The sequence below is a fragment of the Oncorhynchus tshawytscha genome, linkage group LG12 (assembly GCF_018296145.1).
Source record: "Oncorhynchus tshawytscha isolate Ot180627B linkage group LG12, Otsh_v2.0, whole genome shotgun sequence".
Taxonomy (NCBI): domain Eukaryota; kingdom Metazoa; phylum Chordata; class Actinopteri; order Salmoniformes; family Salmonidae; genus Oncorhynchus; species Oncorhynchus tshawytscha.
The window spans coordinates 65528737-65550574 of record NC_056440.1 but is presented as its reverse complement, the minus strand read 5'-3'; the positions used below and the strand labels follow the sequence as shown (position 1 = coordinate 65550574).

The 21838-nt window shown below is 43.6% G+C and overlaps 1 pseudogene; it reads right to left on the bottom strand.

Annotated features, from left to right (window-relative positions):
* Positions 1 to 7060: 7060 nt before the first annotated feature.
* LOC121847846 overlaps positions 7061 to 21838 on the bottom strand; it is a 58544-nt pseudogene continuing 43766 nt past the window's right edge.

The window sequence follows — 21838 nt, the reverse complement described above, 5'->3', positions numbered from 1 at the left end:
GTTGTACGTTCTTCCTCCTCCCCCCATAATGTCAAGCTTGATTAACAACCCCTCCTTCCACATCATATTATACGCCTTCTCCACATCAAAAAAGACAGCTACAACATTCTCCTTGTTCACCTGATCCTTCCTGACCTCTGATTCTAAGCAGAGCACTGGGTCCATAGTTCCCCGGCCACTTCCTGAACCCACTCTGATGTGGCGATACTAGCCCCTTGCTCTCCAGGAAGTAAGTTAGCCTCGCTGTAATCATACGTTCCATAATCTTTCACACGTGATGTTAAAGCTATTGGCTGATAGCTTGTTGGCCTCACTGGGTTTTTCCCGGGCTTCTGGATTGGTACCACTACTGCCTACTTCCAGCTGCCTGGAGGTTCCCCTCCTCCCACACTCTGTTGTACAACACCAATCAGGATGTTGTACATCACTAAGATGGGCAAACATAAGATAGCACACCTCATCTTTCCCAGGTGAAGATAACCCAGCCTTGCCTATTGCCCTTTCACCTCTGCCATGGTGCATTCAACGCATCATTTACACGTCCTCCTATCTGTTCTTCTCCTCTCTCTCTGACAAGATTTGCCGAGCTATGCACTTGACAAACGTTGACCATCATTCCTGCCTTTCATCTGTATCCTCTCACTGCCAACACTGGATAATTTCACTCCTTCTAACCTCACTCTCCCACAGGTGTCGCCCTTCCAATGGTGTCACAGAACCGACACCAACCTGACCTCTTGCCTAACGGATAGTTCTCTCACCAGGGCCTGCTTATATTAAATCAGATGTTGGAAGTCATGCGTCCTTTTCAGTACTCTAAATGCCCTGTTTCTACTCCTCACCATTGCCCTGATACTCCTCCGTCCACCATGGGACTGATTTCCTCCTCATTTTTCTTCCTCCTGAATCCCAGCCTCAGTAGTTGCCCCACTCAACATATTCATGTTTATCCACACATCCGTCATATCCACCCGAGCAATCACCTGCTCACTCAGCTCCTGAAACTGATCCCACTTTGCACTTCCAAACCCCCACCTTTCTTCTCCATTCACTGACACCTGATCCCACTTTGCCCTGCCAAACACCCACCGGTCTACTCCTTCCACTGACACCACTTTGCCCTTCCAAACACTCACCCGTCTACTCCATGCACTGATACCTCCTCCCCCCTTCGACCTACTGTACATAGTATGGGGTAATGATCACTCCCTACTGTCAACTCCTCCCATACCTCCCACTCACAAGATTTCTGCCATCACACTAGATACCTGTGGCTACATCAATCCTGGTCCCTCAGCCATCATTCAGGCATACCTATCTTTCATCTCTATCAGATTTTCCATCACTTGGCAATTTCCACCCATCCAATTCCCCACACCACATTACTTCTATCCTGGCCCTCAACCCTCTCCAAGCGAGATCAACGCACGTACACAAATATTGACGTCGAATTGTACGCAAGGACATCTCAGCGTATTCGAGAGGATCAGTCACAGAAGACACTGCGCAAAAGTAGTACTGCACTCAGACCACCAGGGGGATCATAGGGGTTTATTTTGTTGTGGGTGGTCTTCATTTTATATACATGTTTTATTTATTTAACCTTTAATTTAACTAGGCAAGTCAGTTAAGAACAAATTCTTATTTAAAATGACTGCTTACCGCAGATTGTCATTGAAGAACACAGGTCATTTACTAATTATTAACCTCTAATCACAATATTAAAATACATGTGAATATGTGACCATATTCATCTGGTTTCTGAGCATGCAAGCATGTTTTCCCTTTTTTACTTCCCTCGCTCTCCTCCTTTCTTTATGTTAAAACATGTTTCAGATGGACAACTAGGGTAAGGCCATGATGCATTTTGTATATAGACTTGTTTATACTGTATTATTGACTGTATGTTTGTTTTACTCCATGTGTAACTCTGTGTCGTTGTATCTGTCGAACTGCTTTGCTTTATCTTGGCCAGGTCGCAATTGTAAATGAGAACTTGTTCTCAACTTGCCTACCTGGTTAAATAAAGGTAAAATAAATCAATAAAAAATTTGATTGATGATTAGTTATGTTACTCTTCAAACGTAATTCAATTCACGTGCTTTCACGGTATGGTTAATTCTTTGTGTCTCTCCTGAGCAAAAACAAAAGTTGATCAATACAAAAATCTCACCAAAACCAAACATCAGAGGGTGTGGAAATTAACTTGACAAAGGAAAACATATCATCTATCTTTATTAATATAGATACCAGCAGGTTTACATAAATATAATTGCAAGAGTATACAAATGCCCCAACAAAAGCAAAAATACATTTATATCGATTCATTTTTTTCAAAGGTAATATTTCACGGTTGTTCACATGGTAGCTAAAAACACATAGGTGATATGCAGTCCCCATACCTATAACCTGTCAATGCTCTCAACAGGTTCACTACTATCCCCAGCAGAAAAAAAACCCCTCATGGAAATAAAGTGACTTTCTTCATCAAACCAAAGCCTGACAGGTTAAGGGGACACAAACAGAAGTGTGTGAACAGACTAACTGATGACAATTACAATATAAACAACACCCATGATAAAAATTTTGAATGAAAAGTTGGTTTGAATTAGGTGAAATTTGTGTTCGTCTTGATCTGACATAAGCCCAATCATAAAAATAAATCCCCGTGGCACACAGTATCAATACTATTTCAAAAGCTACATAAATAATTAACAGAATTACAATATTTCGTTATAGTTTCCCTTTGCAATGAACAATCAAGAGTGGCTAGATAGATCAAATCTATATTAAAAAGTAACAGATATACATTTATATTGAATCAAGCTGCATAGCAGTTTGAGACAAAACTTCAATTGCAACGACGTTAAACAACAAATGCAATTAACATTTTCGTGAAAATAAAATCAGATGCACAACACTATACATTTATCTGGTCACTCATCTCTGTACGGCATTTGAAGCACACAAGTCGTATGGCTTGGAAGATACTAGTTATCAAGGACTAATAACCACTGACAATAGTGTCACAGCGGTGAATAAATCAGGCAACACTGGTACAAGATAAATCTGGTCTCTACTATAAAAGTTTGTCAAGGCACAAGTATATCATCCAATGTACTGAGCAATACTCTAAAATATATTTGCTGTACACTGTGATGTCATAAATCATTGGTTAGTCTGGGTGCAAATATGGTAAAAAATATAACTTTCAAGGTGACCTCTGCATTTCTGTAGTCATTGGTTGAGTAGGAAACGTAGTTTATTTTCAGGTCTTCAGTAAATGGAACCTTTAACCGGCACAATAACGTATAGCGCCACTCATTACAAAGACTCATGTCGTCATCAATGTAAAACATGTAGTTTTCTCAGAACCAAATAGCCCTCTTTTTGTCAAAGCTCAAACTATTTGGGATATTCATTGGTTACATTTGAAAATAGGTATTTTTTTCCCTCAATATGCTTATTGTGTATTCATAACACAAAAACATTAACATGCTGCTGCCAAAATATTGTATGTATACTATATATAAAGAATGTACTTTATCATTGTAATTGGTCCACGTTGAGTAAGGTGGCCTGATTGAAGCAACCTGCCTGTTGAGGTAACAAACACATTCTGCGTTTTGAGTTTTTTGTAAACCCTATTAACAAATATTTAATAGATGCTGTTTAACCTGTCTGTATGGCTTTATAACTGGCATAGTTGTCCAATAACTTCCTACCACTTTCTCCTTATTCAAGAGGTGAAATAAGTTGTAGATGTGACAGTACAGGTTCAATGTTTCACAAATTATATCACAAGGGTTTGACTTAAAATCATCAGCTTGGGACAACATACTGTACAATTGATCTCAACCTGGGCATATGAACAGAAATCTATATCTAAGGAGGAAAACAATGCACAGGAAAGTACATGTGACCGTAGTGTACATGGTACATTTGAACTCCCTCAACCAGCAGTTGTATCCCTGTCCTCAGAAGGAGAAGATAAGCTGCACTGACAGATATGTCACACAAGAACACTGCCAATTACAGTTTCAACAGGTGGGGAAGGGGCCAACCACATAACTAATATTAATACAATTACGGAGTTAAATCAGAACCAAACTTGTACATCAAGTCATTTATTGGACAAAGATGATTGTGGACACAATATCTAAGACAAAAAAATAACAAATAAATTAGATATGATTTCTGAAAATATGTATTAGAACTACACCAGTAAAAGATATGATAAAATATTTGTAAATCTTATAAAAATTCACATAAATACTCATGACTATTGGAAACAAAAGTACTAGTTTTTCACAAGAGTTGAAGAAAGCCAATCACAGACAGCTCTTTTCTCTAAAGCAACTTAACGGTTCATTCTTCATGAGTAGGGTCCCTTTAAATATCTAAAAGAACACAGCTCAAGCTCTGGGATGGGGAATATGGAGCCCCACCAATCACATTACTAAAAATAATTTAAATACTCTCCATTTTAAAAATCTGCTTGTTTTTAAAGTGAATAAAAAGGTAATGATGTTAAGAAAACACACTAACAGACAACAACAATAAGAGAGAATGATGGAGGCACTCAACTAAGCTGTTCTTGTTGTCATCAGAGACCAGCCCTTGTTCATGCGTATACTCAGATTCAGACTAAAAACAAGACACAATCTTACTGTTGGCTCCACTTCAGCCCAATACTCACATGTAAAGAATAAAAGCACAAACCAGTTTGGCAGCAGTACAGGTGTGGGATCTTATATTGAACCAGTTTGCTACAGCAGAAAATAATCCTGCAGCAAAAGGAAATGTGAATTATTCTGTGGATTATAATTAATGGACATTTTTGTAGGGGTTGATGCATTTTTCATTAGGGTAAATCAAGTCTGAAATTTCAAAGTCGAAAATACAAACTTTAGAAACCTTTTCAAAACTCAAATACACATGCCTCCTGAGAGGCGCAGCTCTGCAGCGCTTGAGGTGTCACTACAGACCCGGGTTCGATCCCAGGCTGTGTCACAGCTGGCCATGACTGGGAATAACCATGATGCGGAGCACAATGTCCTTGTCCCATCGCGCCTAGCGACTCCTGTGGCGGGCCGGGGCGCATGCACGCTGACTTTGGTCGCCAGCTGTACAGTGTGTCCTCCGACACATTGGTGCGGCTGGCTTCCGGGTCAAGCGAGCAGTGTGTCAAGAAGCAGTGCGGCTTGGCAGGGTCAAGTTTCGGAGGACGCATGGCTCTCGACCTTCACCTCTCCCCGAGTTCGTACAGGAGTTGCAGCGATGGTACAAGACCAACTACCAATTGGATATCACGAAATTGGGGGTAAAAAGTACAAAATATATACATATAAGAAAACTACAAGTTTGTATTTCTTGCGGTGCAGGAAAATTCTCAGCAACAAAAGAGTGATCAAATTAAGATCCTACATCTGTATATCACACCTGACACTAATAATCCAACTACAAACCACCATTCATGGTCAAGGCAAAACAAATAACTGCTCCAGTCACTTTCACCATTTTCTCCTGTCAAAACATGGCTAGTCTCAAACGACAAATATGAACACACCAATCAATATGAGCCATAAAACTGGCCATTCATGAAGATGAAAAAGGAGGCTGTGACTTGAGGCCTTGACTCAGGTCCTGGGGTGGCCCACTGTAGGCAAGAGAGTTGGTATTTTTACAGTAAGACAAACATACGGAAAACTCCTCTCTGATCTATAGATAAGTCTAGTTCGTGCGTGCCAGACGTGAGCTAATACAAACATCTGCCATGGAGACATCACTACAAAAACAACACATTATCTACACTTGCCATAGAATGATACAAATAACAATATACTCTTTAATTACATCAATCAGACAACCGTGCGCACTGGTATATGGTACGCATATATGGTTATGATTTATTCAAACTGTAGGCCTATTATTTAATTATGTAGACTGGAAATGAATGATTTAACGGCTGGATTATTTATTTTTTTCTGATCCACATTGACCCTAATCTAGAGCATCTCTCGTACTCAGAGTCTAATCAGGGAAAGAAATCCATGGTGTAATACTCAAATAGTTGGAGTTATTCTCAGGAATGGGTAATGGGAAGATGGCTGCCAATAAGATAAACGGGTGTTTCATGAAAGGAGCAATAAAAAACTAAAGCCATAACTCAACACACATGCAGGAATAATAAAGTAGTCGAGCTGTACATCCAGTAAACAGCAGGAGAGATAAATAGCTGACGAGTTAATGCATGGGCCAACTTAATGAGGAAATGGTCACAAAGGAAAGCATCGTAAAGTGCTGAAAGAATTCATGTCAAAATATCTTACAAAGGTTTGTTTTTCACAAATTGTATACTTTCTTTTGCTATTTCCTAAAATACTTTTAATATCGTATAAAAAGGACAACAATGCGTTATAAACAATTGTGAGCCCACACTCTGGTCCTGGAGAAGACCGAATGCTGCGCTAGCTTCCACCACCATCCTTATAAAACCACACCACAAAGTGCTGCTCTGAGAACTGATGAGTTAGCCAAACATTACATAGTGTCATGTTTCAATAACAGCTGGAGCGACTAGCTGTGAGATACATTGACCACACTGCAGTTGTGGGGTGACTACAACCTATGTCCTATTTTGAGGTCCAGGTTTAGATGCAGTGGCGGACTGGTACCCCGCTCGGCGCCACTGTGGAGCATCTACACATGAAGACTGTCCTTGGAGAAGAAGGCCGCTGAGGCTTACATGTAACTTGGAGTTTGGACAGGAGCCCACTGTTGAATTTGTTTCCATTCTTCTGCCATCTGTAATGGGGGTCCACACCGGGGTCTTCTGCCATCTGCAATGGGGGTCCACACTGGGGTCTTCTGCCGTCTGTAATGGGGGTCCACACTGGGGGTCTTCTGCCATCTGTAATGGGGGTCCACACCGGGGGTCTTCTGCCGTCTGTAATGGGGGTCCACACTGGGGTCTTCTGCCGTCTGTAATGGGGGTCCACACTGGGGTCTTCTGCCGTCTGTAATGGGGGTCCACACTGGGGTCTTCTGCCGTCTGTAATGGGGGTCCACACTGGGGTCTTCTGCCGTCTGTAATGGGGGTCCACACTGGGGTCTTCTGCCGTCTGTAATGGGGGTCCACACTGGGGTCTTCTGCCGTCTGTAATGGGGGTCCACACTGGGGGTCTTCTGCCGTCTGTAATGGGGGTCCACACTGGGGGTCTTCGGGCTCCTAAAGGGAGGGGCAATTACATGTTTAAAGACATAGGAGCATGTAAACAGTAGTCAGTGATTAAACTTTGAACTTCAAAATGGTTAATCCTGCTTTCTGAGATACCATCAAAACGTTTCAACTGAACAACAAAAGTACAACCGTTTTAAACACATTGTTAAACCAAACTTTTAAAATGTTTATATAGAGATGAGCATTCACCTGAAACCTATAGTAGGCCTAGTAGGAGCGAGTGAGGTTGTTGCCCTGCTCCTGCAGGCTGACAAGCAGGTCATCTATCTTCTCCATGTTCTGGGAGGCGGTCATGCTGTTCTGCATGCTCCCTGACTCAGACATGGACTGGTTGAGCAGCGACTGGATCTGGGCCTCGCTCTCTCTGGTTCTGACCAGACTGACTGATGGCAATGATCTGATCAGACAGAGTGGTTCCAGGAGAGGTTATCAGCTGGCCACACTCTGTATGGGGAAGAAAGGGGTAGTCACTGACTACATGCCACATGAAATGTTAAATGTTATCGAAAACCAAACAATGGCATACTGTTTACTGGAGCATATTAAAAAAGCTGACATTTGATAAAAGAACAGAAATCTTAATCATGAATCCTTACCATTCTGAATCCCAAGAGGAAGAGGCCTGGCTGCTGGGCCTCGCTGGGCTGGTTGAGGGTCCCACTGACTGCTGTCTGGAACAGAGACCCTGGCTGCTGCACAGGGGAGGAGGTGGTGGTCTGCAGGCCTGCCACCCCATTCTGGGTGCTGAAGATGCCCGTCTGCGGAGCTCCTGGGCAGCCATGCAACCCTGCAGGGCAGCCATGTTGGATTGGGGCATAAAGAGGAGACGGGCTGCTCTGGGCCGTTGTTGGAGCTGGTGATCAGTTGCATGGGCTGCTGCTCTTGGAACAGGCCCTGCTGGCGAGGCTCTGAGGTGTTCCCCACCACCTGGCTCTGGTCCTGGAAGGCCATGGGCTCTGAGGATTCCTGCTGGCTAACTGTCACCATGCTGGCCTGAGAGAACAGCATGGAGGGGTTTTGGGGCTCCTGAGAGTTCAGGCTGCTGCTGCTCATGGGGGGTATCTGGCCCTGGCCGCTGAACAGCAGACTGGGGGCCTGCTCTGGAGTGGAGAGGGGGTTGCTGCAAAACAGTAGGCTGGCCTGCTGCTGCTGGGTCTGAGAGAGTGTTTGCAGGTGGATGAGGGAGATGTTCTGAAACATGGAGTTCTGCTGAGGTGGCTGAGGCTGGGGCTGGGATGGCTGCTGCTGCTCCATGGGGGTTCCCTGCTGGATGGGGGAAAGCTGGGTCTGAGCCTGGAACACTGACTGAGGCTCAGTGGCAGAGGTCTGCAGGGCACTGAGGAAGGCCAGCTGCTGCTGGCTACCGCTAGAGGAGAGCTGCCCGGGCAGGGTACTCTGGGGGAGGAACAGGTTGGCGGGAGAGGGGGGCTGCTCTGGGGAGAGGCTGGTCCTACTCAACACTGTCAGGGTGTTCTGGAAGAGGGTTGCCTGGACCTGCTCCTGGGTGGGAGAGGCCTTCTGAGTGTGGAACAGTGCCCCCTGTGGGTCCTGTGCCTCAGCCAGGGGGCTGGGGTTATGAAAGAGGGGTGGAGAGGGATGAGAAGGGGTCTGATGGAGGAAGTTGGTCTGAATAGAGAGGATCTCATTGGCTTGCTGAAAGAGTGCTGCTTGCTGCTGCTGTTTCTGTTGTTGTTGTTGTTGCTGCTGCTGTTGTTGGGCCTGCTGAAAGAGGGAACCATGGTTCTGCACCATGCCCTGCTGGGAACCCTGCTGTTCAGTGTTCTCACCTCGAGAACCGCCCTGGAATATGCCACATTGCATGGGCATCTGTGACTGAAACAGCTGCTGCTGCAGGTTCTCCAACACTTGTTGTTGCTGCTGCTGGTGTTGAATTTGTTGCTGTTGAATTTGTTGCTGTTGAATTTGCTGTTGTTGCTGAATTTGTTGATGTTGAATCTGTTGTTGCTGTAGTTGCTGTTGCTGAATTTGTTGCTGCTGTTGTTGCTGAATTTGTTGCTGCTGTTGTTGCTGAATTTGTTGCTGCTGTTGTTGCTGAATTTGTTGCTGCTGAATCTGTTGCTGTTGTCGCTGTTGCTGCTGGCTGCAGTACCCTTTGGCCTGCAGTTGTCTCACTGCTTGTTCCAGTTGGGCCACCTCGTCTGGGGGGAATATGGGCAGCTGGTGCTGCTGGGGGGCAGGTTGAGGGGCCTCCACTTGTTGACTGAGCCTCCCTACCGCCCCAGCGTTGTTGCCGGCCCTGTCCTGCCCCAGCCCCTCTCTGGGCTCCAGGAGGAACTGCTGAGGCCCAGGTTGGAGTAGAGAGTCTGCAGGCACGGGAAGGAGTTGGTGGGAGCGATGTCCTGCTTCTGTATGGTGCTCAGGGCCTCTGCACTGTTGAAGACTGCTGTTTGGGATTCGGCAGGGTCCTTGGCAGGCCGCGGCAAGGAGTTGGAGAACGGGCTGTTGTTGGGGGGAAGGTTGGAACTCATGTCCAGCGTCTGCTGGACCGAACACATGACATCGGGGGTTCGCTGAGAATACAAAAAACAGATGACACCTGCTAGTTTTTTATATATATTGGGAGAAAGATCGATATGGTTCATATGGATATGATTCTACCATTTAATGAGGCATTATCACAGCCAAGGCTGGGAATGCATTTATAGAGCTTTTACCTTGAAAATGCCAGCAGAAGGGAGGTTGCTGGAGACCTCCATTGGAGTGACCTCTTCTCTCTTCACAAGAGGCAACATTGGGGGCATCAAGGCACCATCAATTACTGTAGGTGCGTGAATGACAATGTTAAAATGTTGACATACTGAAAGCCAAGATACAGGAGTACATTGACCCCCACCCACACACACACACACACACACACACACACGCATTACAAACAAGAACACACGATACAGCATGTACAGCATGGTAGAGATATACTATACCTTTCATCCGTTGATCAAAGGGGCAGGGCTTGCCTGGAGATGGAACTTCTTTCTTCACAGATATGTCCACTGAGACGTACACAGATAAGTAGGTTGAGTTATGGACATGCAAATCAGATTAACTTATTCTTCATACCCAGTCTCATTCTCCATCGTCTGCATGTCAGGTTTTCATATAAAATTTTTGTATATGAAATGTTACTGTATAGAGTGAAAAACAATAAGGAATAGATCTGTATGACTTGACTGTTTTGTATAGGGGCGCTGCCCTATTGGGCAGTATGGGGCGGTATCATGTTTAGTACATACTGTATTTAGAAGGGTATTTTTTTTTTAGATGGATCATCTACACTTCCATGTTTTGTTTCATTGTTTTAGTTCCTTTCTCTGTCACTTCCTGCTCGCTCATTGATAGTTCGTGCCACTGTGCCCAAAGGACGTTTTAACGACTGGAAGTGATGTGAGAGAAAAAGGAGGAGACAAATACCCCCCTGTTCTCGAGTGGACATGGCTTCCTGTACCAAGGACTGAAATGGTAAATTTAGAGCAGGCTAGAGGATATATCCACCTAATCCAGTAGTGGTGGTAGGGTAATGTTTGTAATTTACACTGGCTGAAGACATGCTCTGAGGAAATGTTGTTTTGGTCTTAATGTGGCGCAGGAGGTGTAAAAAAATAAGTTTTGTTCATGGACTTATCACAGACCTGGTTCTGGAGTGTATGTAAAAGGCTGCACGTCGTGGGATCGGCCAGCATTGGTCACCACGTAGATCCCCACACACACCGCAGACACAATGGCTGGGTTCTGGTATGGAGGAACCTTCACAATCAAGTGATTCTGAGGGGAAACGCATAACAGACAAATCCACTTAGTAAACAAAAATGTACAGTAGCCCCAGTCTTCTAATTACATACATCAAGTCATGTGATAAACGTGTCAACATCCCGTCTAAAACATGTGCAATCGCAAAATGACTTTGATTAAATTATCAAGCGATGTCAGGACAATGTAGAGTTGAAAGAGAGACATAGCCACAACGGACATAATCCTGGCACAGACGATGAACTGGAGACTCCGTACGTCACTAACTAGTTCAAACACGCATCTCCTTTCTAACGTTGCTGACTAGTAAAGGTGTGGCGGTGATTTACATAGTTTGCCTGGTTACAAATTGTGAATAACATGTGAAAGACATCTAACACCTCAGGGCTCAGACAACTGATTGAGGCTTAGCTAACAAAGCTCTGACCCTCTGGCTCCCAAGGGCAAAGGTTTATGCAGGACTGTTGAGACACACTTACCACTGTGGCTCACCGTAATTAGGTGACAAAACAATGAGGCCATTCACCTCCCTGCGTGATTAGCAATTTAAGATGATTACATCTGAACCTACAAATCCCAAATGGCCGTCGTTATCTAATCACCCCGTTAAATCATTAGCATGAATCATTCTAGGACCACAATAAGCAGAGAATAAGCTTATTTACCTGGTGAAACAGCTCCATGTCAATTTCAGCCTCTGCCTTCCAAGACTTCTCATCTTAGGGGAAAACAATGAACGGTTTCATTAGTATGGTAGGTCAAAGAATAAATATAAATGTTATTCATTATTCATATACTGTAAGGACATGGATTTCAGACAATAATAGGTTGTGTAGGCCTGCCTACCTGACACATTTTCCTGGAATATGACCTTGGTGTCCTTGAGGAAGTTCTTCCCAATGATGAAGACCTCCTCATCCCCCCTCGCCGAGCAACTATGGAGGGACTTCTTCAGAATCTCAGGCACCCCTGCAGGCTGGGCTGTAGACAGGACACCAACAGACCGTCAGGCTCGGAGTTCTGCTTGACCTAGCTTCTTTAACTAATATTCTGTTACGAGTACAGAACTGCTGGCCTTCTCAGAGGAACCAGGGGAAGCCAACAGAAAAGCTTAAACCAATTGCTCAAGAGTGCCTTGTGATTTCTTGGAAGGCACACGTGTAATCTTGTGAAATAGTAATTGTGCTTAATTGCTTTGCCAGGAAAAATGTGAGCTGAGCTGGCGTTGAAAAAAATGGGGTGCATGTGATTGTTATTTTACAGTATATGATCCTTAACAAGACAGTAAAATGACTGGAATATAGGTAAACTTGACACGGTCTTTGCAGTCCCCTTTCTCACAGGCAAATAGAAATGCCCAAGTTTCTATAAACAACAAGCTGACTCCTCCCACTCCTGCTCCCTCCCCAGTTTTCACAGGCCTTCCTCACTCTCACCACCCCACTCCACTCCACAGCACAACACACACAGACAGACAGACGCCACTGGAGATTTAGATTTGATATTTTCTGGCCAGATTTTCGCTTGGACGGATTGCACTCTGGCATTGTAAACAATAGAAGTCCACACCTCTTTCTTCCCCCTTTCTTTCTCTCCCTCATTTTTTTGGAGTTCTGCTTCTAAAACCACCGACAAATAGAATTTCTTATACCCCAGAGCAGTCTTTCCTGTTTTTGCCACTCACAGCCACACCCTATGCCCACAACGGGAGGAACACGTGAAGTTGAAGAGAGTCTATAGACATGGTCTCTGAAAATGTACTTGAATTAGAAAATGATCTGCTAAGCATACATAACACATTAGAAATGGAACTTCTAGACTGAATCAACTCTTCAAAGTGTCCAAGTCTTCAGCTTGAAACTTAAAAACGAGATGAAAACAATAAAACAAACCTATATTACAAATGCTCATAAGGCTATCCAGTCGAATTTTGACAGTAACGTCTCCCAATGGAGACTTCATTATTGACATCCTTGTTCTGCCCCAAGCTCCTCTTCAGTTTCCTCCTGGCCACCAACCCCCTGAATGAATTTATTATCCCTCCCCCTAATCCCCTGGTGACGTGCGTCACCTCTCAGCTCAACAGAGTTCCTGAGAGAACACCGGTGAGCAAATGCTACGAATAACCTAAAGCCACTCACTGCACAGGATGGGGGACGACGGTGTCTGTAACGTGAGCACCGAGCCGTCCGGCCTGGGGATGTTGACCCGAAACACCAGCCTGGCACGCGTGCTCTTCTTTTTGGAGCCGGCCACCCCAATACGAGCTTCCACATCAGCGTTACGCAGCTTTAGGATCCCCACGCAGTCCACCCTGCAGAGACACACACATCACAGCTATTAGACTGGAAGGCAGGCCTGCTGACCAAGGCCCCAGCAGCTGCAACAGCCCCCAACACACTCCCATTGGAGGATGACTAAGAGGAGCAGTCTCCAGTATGTGTGATTTTACAGAATTGCAACAGCTATGGCAATAAGCAGATACATACGCCAGGGTCATATTATTGCTGGGGTCCAGGGACACTTCAATGACAGTGGTGCCCTCGATGTCCACCTCCTTGCAGGCTGTGGTGTTGCGCCCCGTCACCCTGCAGGCCTGGTAGAACCCATGTGGCTTTACACGCCCAGCGTCATTACCCACAAACACCTGCAGCACCACTGCCTCATTCACACCCTCCAGCTGAGGACAAGAAGGAAACAAAGAAAAGTCAGATCATAAAATAACACAGCTCAACTCTACCTATTTTTGTAAGTCACTAGAGAATTGAGCGTTCAATGTATTGTGCAAGTGATAGTTTTCACAAGAGCAAAAGGGTGCAGGTGAAATAACGTACGAAAGTGAACAAATGAAAGACAGTGCCAGCTTTCTGCTTAGCAAGATGATAATTCCATGACAACACAACTGTCCCTGCACAACTGCCTGTTTTGCTGGCTACTTTGAGAGTAAAACATCTGAAATATGCAATACATTGTGAATAGCATTGTTGATACAGAGATATGACAAAGAAATGCAAATAAAGTCATGATTTGCTATTGTAATCACTTCAAGAGAATAATGATAGTTACCTCTTTTTTCTCAGTGGACAGGAAAATCTGTTGTTTTTATGTAGGTTATATAATATATTGCATTTAGCAGGCACATTTATCCAAAGCGATTTAGTCATTCATTTCTGGGAATGCAACCCACTATCCTGGCATTGCAAGCGCCATGCTCTACCACCCAGTGCTGCCTTCAAGGTGCGTTGGAACATCTAGCTAGAAAACCTTATTTCATAAAAACAAAATACCGTGGGGTCGATACATTGCATCACTTCTTACACAGGTTTCTACATAGTGATTTGGTGACTGTCACAGGCTGACTTAAGCATGTTAAACCAATGTAAGGTGTTCTGTAACAATGAGTATGAAGGGATAAAGGGTAGAGTCAAAACAGTGACCCGTGTATGGGGCACTGACCGTCCACAAAAAGCCCTAGAGGCCACAGCCTGGTCCTGGTGCTGGTTTAAGGCGTACCTTTAGGGTAGGGAAGCCCTGCTGAGTGCGGTCCTTCACTGACCCCCTGCTGCCCTCAGTCAGGTAGCGGGCTCTGTGCTGGGTCTCAGGCTGGACCAGGATCTTCAGCTCCTTGCACTCACTCTTCTGAGGGAACTGGCTCGCTAGGGTCCCACCTTTCTGATGGGTTGTTTGGGAGCCATCTGCCGAACTGCAAGACAGGCTGGTTAGGTACTGTGTAAGCCCAACAACTCCTAAACAACCTACATTGAAACATGCAACACTAACATTGACTACAATACGCTTGCTTATATTTGATGCAGGGGATTGTTTCCTTTCACAGCACTGTCCCCTGCTAACCCTAACTGTGTCCTTGTAATCAATGGGGACTGAGGGCCGCACAACCTGGTGTTGGGTGACAGTGGCAGCAACCCTTACCCCCCCCCACGCCTCCTCTCCGCTCCACCTTGTGTTCGTTTATGTAAGGGGAGGGAAGATCAGCTCCACAGTTGGCACCAAGCTTCCTCTCAGTGGAAGATAACTTGACAGGACTTGGAGACCATCCACTTACTATCAAAGTTCCAGCCAAGCTGTGAACCCACCAGCAAATATCTGTGTGTGTGTGTGTGTGTGTGTGTGTGTGTGTGTGTGTGTGTGTGTGTGTGTGAGAATCAGTCAGTATGTGTGTATGGTGGAGCATAGGGGGTATTTGGAACTAGAGAGCAGCAGGGGACGAGTGAGGGATCCCCAAATAGCTGCCATGGTTTCCCAGTGACACTAGTGAGCAATGCAGAGTTTGGAGGCCCACTACTAAGCAGGGTCCATCAGAACCTCTTAGGGGATTCAGATTTATCAGTATATTTAATCTGCTCTGCTTTCTCAGCGCTTTTTAAAGAGGCTCAGTGTGATTCACCATGGCTGACCATTGTTTGTGCGGTGGTATCCTGCCCCTCCCTAGCCTCTGATCTGCCAGCTCTTCTTCAAGCACAGACAAATGTTCAGCCAGTGGTTTGGTATGATTTCCGCTTGTGGTATAGTGGTTTTACACCTCTTAACAATGGGAATAAGTATGGAGCAAATTTAGATAAACCTCTTCAGAATCAGGTAAGATAAAGAATGAACAGTTCTGTTGAGATGTCCATTCAATAGTAGTTGTAAATGGCCGCTGCTAATTTCAAGTCTATCAGTGTTTTTCAATTAATTAATCACTTTCTCTGACATTTAACTTTTCTTAATGTATTTCCATTCTGTGCTCCAGACAAGATTCAAACTGAGAACTGAAACTTAACCACAAAGTCCATAGAGCCATCTCAAAGATGTAAAAGAACAGGAAAGTTACCTCTGCAGACTAAAAGGAAGTAAATGGTAGGCTAGATAGATGGGCTAATTTCACTGTAAAAGAGATCCAGGGGCACCCACCTTCCTTTGGTACAGGCCTTGCTGTCTGAGCCCAGCTGTGAGAGCACAAAGTGAGGCCCTTTGGCACTGTCTGCATCAAACACGTCCATGCTGGCCTCCTCGGCCGAGGCAGGCTTGGGCCCGGGTCGTTGGCGGGGGGTGCGCTTGCGGGACTTCCGGGGCACCTCTGTGTTGTCGTTGTAGGAGCTGGAGCTGACGATGCTGAAGTTGGAGGCGGAGTCATCCATCCAGATGCTGTTGCTCTGCTCGGAGTCCTGGAGCTGATCCTCCTGGCAGGACATGCGGCTGTCGTCAAACAGGTCCTCGGGCGGAGGCGAGATGTTCAGCACCGTCCGCCGCTTGGAGGGGTCATCTGGTGGTGCTGCTGGGCCTCCTGGGATGCCCCCCCTCTTCCTCCTCCACCTAGGGATCCAGCCCCTCCTCCTTTCTCGCCGCCAGCCCTGCCGCCACCAGCACTCCCACTGTTGCCAGTCCCGCCCTCGGCGCCAAGCATCTCGGCCACCGCTCTGCTACTTACACCTTCGTCTGGAGCGGCGATGCCGGTATGAGCAGAGGTGTGGTCGGTGGCTGAAGTACTGGAGTGCATGGTGGAGCTGGAAGAGGTGGGAAAAGCACTGCGAGGGCCTCCCATGGTCATAGAAGAGGAGACGGTGGTGGCATCTACAGTGTATACAATTGGACAGTAAATAAAGGCATCCCAACCAGCATTGGCTAGCAGTCCCATTCAAGCAGCGAAATTTGTGCATGATTGTTTTCTCGTTTTTTTTGCTTTCTTTGATCATCCAATTATAATTTTCACTTTTCTTTTATTGCATCATGATGAGTGAGTGTGTGTAGGTGAGTATGTGTGTACACGTTTTCTGACAAAAAAATAAAAAATAAAGTGCGAAAGAGTCCTATTACAGGACATGATGTAAATTAAAAGTCATGAATCTACTGACATGTATATCTAATTACCTGAAATGGATACTTTGAGAGTTTCTAATTCAATCTGCAAAAAAAAAAATAGTTCCCCAGAACGTGCAGTAATCCAATTCTCTCGCCATCTTTGATTTTGAATAGCATTTGCCATAAACAGAAATTAACTGGGAAATCTACACGTAGAGGGATGTTCAAATGAAAATGAAGATTATCTGGTGTGTAAGATGATGCGTGCCAAATGGAGCTTTTTTCTCATACAGGTTCAAACAATTTAGTTGGGACTGAGCGTAGCCACAGAGACAAGATAAACAAGCTTCTGACCTATGAAGCAGAGAACTGCAGACCATTTTATATGCAGACACTCCCTGCTTCAGAGGGAACTTCCTGGAATAAAAACGAGACAGCGAATGAGCAATAAGAGCTGAACATTCAAATGTAATTTAAAAATAAAAATAAACTAAGTTGAACAAAACGTATTTGTGAAAATGGAACAGTCATTCAAGGGTCTCGTTCTATTCCTGATCAATATATTTTTCTGAAAGTCCTCCTAAAAACACCTTAGGAAACCTTAGCGAGGGTTGAAAATGGCAGCAAATGTTAAATACATTTCAAAAGCATTCCTAGTTATCAGGTCCTCAATGCAGGGTACAGTAGAGTGCAGCTTCAAGCAAGTGAAATGGCAGATACTACATGGTAGATTGTCGTCTTCCACTTTTGTGAAAACAAACTGGATTGTTTGGCTAGTGTAGGGCTTGTCCCTGGCATAAAAGGGCAACAAGAACATGGAGTTGGAGAAAGCTCATGACACCCCCATGGTAAGAAATCCAAAGCATTACAAACACGCAATACTTGACAGTATACTAGAGATGATATGATGGGAGAAATGGAAGCCTTGGTGGCCTAAGGGCTTAGCCCTGGGCTAAGGTCTGAGCATGGAGGTGAAATCCTGAAGACTGTTGCAGGAGAAGGGAGAGTAGTGAGAGGACAGGCAGACAAGCTATCCTAATTTGTAAAACCTTTATCGATACTGTGAATTCAACATGTTAATAAAAACAAATAAAAAATAAAAAGCGGTGCAACTAGGTTACACTTCATTCAAAAAAGGTAACTACAGTGCTTATGACTGAAAAATAAGATAGCTTTTTGTTGGTAATTGGAAGAATTCCAGATATCTATGACTCATTTACAAGCCAATGTGGTGCATTGTCTATGAAGAAATTCCAGTCACTTTACATTCCACCCACAAACTCGCTAACTTTGCCCATTCCAAATGCACTCATATGTAGGAACCATGCCACAATATGGAGCACAACTTAGCTTTAATAGGTTTTTATTTTTCTCTAATTCATTTTAGTGGCTAAACTGATTGTACTTATTGTAGAGTTGCCATGATAAACAGAAGAAATGTATAGAGCCATACATCCATTTATGCTCTGATGAACAAGAATGCTTTCAAAACATACAGCACATTGCTTCTGTTTGCAGAAATCCATACAATCTAGCGAACAGACAAACAACTTCCACCTGATTGCAGATGGTTGGGAGCAGCTATTTTATCCAATAGATTATTTATTTATTTATTCAAGAGACAGGAATCATTTTAGTTAGATTGGGATCCAGCAAGACATCAATTTGTTCCCCATGGCAGCAAGACAGCAATTTGTTCCCCATGGCAGCTGTAAGCTTCCTCCCACAGACCCCACATGCAGATCCTAGGTTGCAAAATAACTAGTTCCATTTTCACAATCATGTCATTTCAAATGAAAATCAGTTTAAAAACATGAATAAACAGAACAGAGGTTTTGAAATGCTGATGGATTAGTTCATTATAAAATGATGTCAAGTAGAAAATCTAAATATGAAGCTTTCCTTTGAAACACATTTCATGATGTGGTGCTGTTCATGCAGATTTTAGGAAGCGTAACAAACATGAAACATACAGGCCCTGCTAAGATTGGAACCACAGTGAATGATTTGCAGCCACTTTGAGCGCCCCCTCACCACACTTAAAAACACTCACAGAAACTGGAGAAACAAAGGCCTCAAAGAAACCCAGTCCAGTAAACCCCTCCAGCTTTGTAAAGGTTCACAGCTCCCTCCAGACTTATTTATATGGCCTAAAAGCTTTCTGTAGACTACTGTACATTGGCAAATATGCCTGAGTAAATGGTCCCATCCGTGAGTTGTGTACACATTTCAAACAACTGCCCTTTTATGTCCTGCTGTCTGTCCAGAGGAGGGAGGAAATTTATTTTTTTCTCATCTAAAAATGAGTTGCCCTGCTTTGAGTGTAATGAAACTAAAGACAACCGTGTAATAAACAGCAGGACAGCAAACGCTGCGGGAGAGAATGAAATCCCTCTGTTATTGGCCTGTGCTGTGGAGCAGTAGAACTGTTGGATAGAATCTCCCTTTCCGTCTCTCCCTCTACCACACCCCCATTAGCCTTCTAGTTTAAACAAGCAAGGCTGGCTGATTGTTTGTTTAAAATGTAGCCAGGTCTTAAAGAAGAGAAAACCCAGAGACACCTACAGGGAGGACGGAGGAGAGCACTGCTGCATCTCTTTATCCAGGGTATAAATCATTTAAAATCAGGAAGTCTGATTTATCACAGGAGAAAGGCACCTGGCCACAGGAAGAGGCATTTATCACAGACACCTTTTAACCCGTTGTTGTTTAGCCTCTTTAAAGCCTAATGTGTCTTTGGTCATCATCACGTCAAGTTAAGTCTATTTCTGGACTAAAAAGCACTTTCATTGGAGATTCTTTTTAATCCAGGAGTAGGCTTAATCGCGGTCCAGGAAACTGGCCCTCGTTAAGCATTGCCTGGTTTTAAACCTTTTGATCTTGACAAACTATTATACCTGCAAACAGCACAGTACATCTGATAACCTTGAAATGCTGAGCCACAGGTGCTAATGAAGACATCCTGTTCAATAGGAGCCCATCCATTCTAAAATAAGAAGACAGCTGGCCAATAGGACAGCTATAACCACCAAAATGGCTGACTCGGGATTCATTTCTTGCTTGAATTTTGAGTCATCACCTGCTCCGTTTGTGCATAATACTATGGTTAACGAAATGCATTGCAATTCAATATTCAAAGGGAGATGGAGGACAAAGGGTTGAAGGCTTCATGTATAATTACTCTGAGGAGGTTTGGTACAGAGACATCCAGAGGAACAGAGTACAGATAGGTTGAAGCTAGAGAACTTCATACATAAAATGGTGTGTATTATGAACACATTTTATATAGTGCCTTCAGAAAGTATTCACATGGTAGATTTTTTCCACATTTTGTTGTGTTACAGCCTGAATTTAAAATCGCTTATCTGAGATTTGTCACTGACCTACACATGATACCCCATAAGGTCAAAGTGGAATTATTTTTTCCACATTTTTACAAAAAAAAAAAAAAAATCCCTTGAGTCGTTAATTATTCAACCTCTTTGTTATGGCAAGCCTAAATAACTTCAGAAGTAAAAATGTGCTTAACAAGTCACATAATAAGTTGCATGGACTCACTCTGTGTGCAATAATAGTGTTTAACATGATTTTTGAATATGTACCCCACATATACAATTATCTGTAAGGTCACTCAGTCGAGCTGTGAATTTCAAACACAGACCAAACAAAGACCAGGGAGGTTTTCCAATGCTCGCAAAGAAGGGAAAAATAATTTTAAAAAGCAGACATTGAATATCCCTTTGAGCATGGTGAAGTTATTAATTACACTTTGGATGGTGTTTCAATACACTCAGTCACCACAAAGTTACAGGTGCCCTTCCTAACTCAGTTGTCAGAGAGTAAGGAAACTGCTAAGGGATTTCACCATGAGGCCAATGGTGACATTTAAACAGTTAAAGAGTTTAATGGCTATGATAGGCAAAACCTGAGGATGATCAACAACATTGTAGTTACGCCACAATTAGGGTTGCAAAGGGTCAGGTGAATTGATTTTATATGACATACATTATTTTTTGTTAAATTGTAAATAGTAGCCTACAGAAAAGTGTGTTTAAATAACTTTTAACTTGTTAATTTCTGCTAGTTAGTTTTTGCTACCATGTGGGTTTTAGCTTGCTTGTGCCTGCTAACTGAGGAGTGTTAATTCACCTGTTTCCATACATGTTTCATTTTAAAACATTTATCATACAAAGGAGTTGTTTAATATAACTGCTTAACTATTTAACTGTACATGGAATTGTATTTGTTTTTTTTACTCCTTTTTTTCTAATCTTTACAGGGAAATGCCACGGGCACTATCTGATGTGTGGAGACATTTCACTGCAGCTAATGTAGAAGGAAAAGCTGTGCAAATACTGAGTGAAATCATACTGAGTACCACTCTCCATATTTTAGCATAGTGGTGACTTCATCATGTTATGGGTATGCTTGTAATCAAGGACTGGGGGAGGGGGAGGGGGGTTCAGGATAAAAAATATAATGGAATGGAGCTAAGCATTGGCAAAATCCTAAAGGAACACCTGGTTCAGTCTGCTTTCCATCAGACACTGGGAGATTCATTCACATTTCAGCAAGACAATAGCCTAAAACACAAAGCCAAATCTACACTGGAGTTGCTTAACAAGAAGACAGTGAATGTTCCCAAGTGGCAGAGTTTTTACTTAAATCTACTTGAAAATCTATGGCAAGACCTGAAAATAGTTGTCTTGCAATGATCAACAACCAATTTGACAGTGCTTTAAAAAAATAAGATATATTTTATAATAATAAAACATTTGTCAAATGTTGCACAATTCAGGTGTTGAACGTTCTTAGAGACTTACCCAGAAAGACTCACAGCTTTAACCGCTGCCAAAGGTGTTTCTAGAAAGTTGACTCAGAGGTGTGAATACTTATGTAAATGTAATATTTCTGTATTTCATTTTCAATAAATTTGCTAAAATGTTTAAATACATGTTTTCATTCTGTCAATATGTGGTATTGTGTGTAGATCGTTGAGATCACTTTTTTAAAATCCATTTTGAACTCAGG